Source organism: Clarias gariepinus, chromosome 19, assembly GCF_024256425.1.
Source record: "Clarias gariepinus isolate MV-2021 ecotype Netherlands chromosome 19, CGAR_prim_01v2, whole genome shotgun sequence".
Lineage (NCBI taxonomy): Eukaryota > Metazoa > Chordata > Actinopteri > Siluriformes > Clariidae > Clarias > Clarias gariepinus.
In genome coordinates, this window is record NC_071118.1 from 19,135,504 (window position 1) to 19,137,910 (window position 2,407).

The following is a 2,407-nucleotide window of genomic DNA, read 5'->3' on the forward strand; positions in this document are numbered from 1 at the left end:
AAGAAATATTTAGGACCATGGAATATTGTGTTTAAAGTGAGAAATTATGCTTTGAGGTCGAAAGTTATAGGCTATGTTAACATTAACCTTAAATTTGAGAACCAAAAAAAGGAATAAGAAGGAAAAGAAGAAGAAGAAAGAGTGAGTCTCCGCCTCATCCACATTTGCTGTGACTTGTTTTCTGATTATCTTATTTTCCATAAAGTCATGGTTCTTAGTAAAAAAACAAAGACCAGGCACTTGTTCAAAAACTGCCCAGTGGCTGGTGTCATCAACAGGTGGTCTTAACTGCCCAAAAACGAAAGACCCCTCACCAGCTGTCCATGTGATCACATAAATACCGCCTGGCTAGCTGACAGTAAACTTGCTAATTCATGGAAGCAGCAATAAAAAAATAAGACAGTCTGCAGCTAATTTTTAAGGGAAAAACTAGAAAATGGATGGGCCGATTTAAGAAAGACATCATAGGCATCAGTGCCTCGCTGTGAGTGTTTCTTTACAGTATAATTAAGAACAATGTTAATGAATTTGCAAAAGATAAGTTTATCATAAAAATATGGCTGGTGTCTTATTATATGGCCAAAAACAACCTTTTGAAGAGCCAATTTAAAATTCACCTTTGTCACTAGGGAATGGTGACAAACCAGTTTTCACCAGTTCTCGCTTAAAATTATGGCTCATTATATCCTGCCGTTCTTATGTTACCGTGCACTTGAAGCCTCTCCAATCACAAATTTTTTAAAACTCTTTCTTCCTCTATTTTGCTTTATATGGTAGCTATTGATTTCAGTCACTTCTCTGGCAAAATTATTACATCTGGTGTATTTCTTCTTTACATATTTCAGTTTTTAAAGCCCACAAGTAATTTGGTAAGTCATGTTGTTCTGGGGTTTGGGGCTTGACTTTAGGAAGCACCTGGACTTTGCAATTTTGTTTTTTTAAATAGAACAGATCAGATATGAGAAAATTGAGGTTTTTAGTAGCATGCTGTGTTTGGTGGTAAAAAAAAAGAATGTAGAAAAGAAATGTCCAAGTCTATGATGATGTGAGGTTGTCTTTTTTCTGCCGAAGGCTCAACCATGTTAGGGCACATGGCATCATGGGCTCTAAGAATTCCTAGTAGATTTAAATGAAAATTTGGCTGCAAGATGTGTTACTGATGTCTTTCGGCAGTACAATACGGTTCAAACCATAATTTTACACAAAAATGGTCCAAGGGCAACAGAATCAATTTCTTCACACAGCCACCCTAACATAAAACTTACTGAAAACCTGTGGGATGAACTGAGGAGAGAGAGACCACAAGAGATTTTGTTTAGAGTTGCAGACTCAGAATCTTTTCTCTGTATTCACAGCAGGCATTATGCTACAGGAGAGGAGTCAGTGCTGCCATGTTGGCAAAGGCAGATTGCACAAGGTAGAGAAAAAGTGAAAATAAGTCGAAATTTATTGTTACAATTATTCTTGAACATGATGTTTTATTTTTATAAAATACATTAGAGCTTAATTAATTATAAAGACTTTGTTTTCCTATATATATTTTTTAAAATTCCATCTCTACTTATGATGGCAGTAATTCTGGGAATGACTGTATACTATAACAACTAATTGATGCTAGTTGGTGGTTTCAGGCAGCACTTGACTTTCTGCTGTACTGTACCTTGGCACATGGTTTTGTGATATGCAGTTTCTTTTGCTCATGATAATTTGCATAAAGAGGATACTGCACTTATATACATAATCATTGATTTAATACTAGTTAATTTCAAAGCACGTAATTACTTATATTTTATATATATATATATATATATATATATATATATATATATATATATTTCCCTGCAGCATGATACTGAATCAGTATGGTTCAGAACCGCGCAGTGCTGTTAACGGCTACCAGAGGGCGCTCGAGTCATTTTAATACATTTGCACTCCAACGCAACTGTTTCTTTGTCCTCACGCAGTAAGCAAATTACATGAATGTTTTTAAACTTTATCTGTTGTTAATTACGTCAGGTTTTCCGTTACAAGTATCACCATCTGTGTGGTGTGATCATTACCACGTCTATACTGAGGCTTGTTTTTTTTTTTTAGTAAAGCACTGAACTGTAATAAAATAATTCTGCACCTTCATTCTCAATTATCATTAGTGCATTGGCACGCCCACATTTTTGCGTTCTATAATCTAAAACAGAATTTCCTCTAATCGCCTCTTCTGCTGAATTCAGTAAATCAACCTGTTAGATCTGAAGTAAATTAAAGTTGACCTTGGCAGAGCACGCGCTAGCGTACGAGGTCTCGCGCGGATGTCGAGGGCGTGGTGCCGTAGTGGCCCTGACGTCATTGCACATCAGTTATTAATAAAAAGGCGCGCGCCGGCGCATTTCTCTCGTCAGTAACAGCGGGA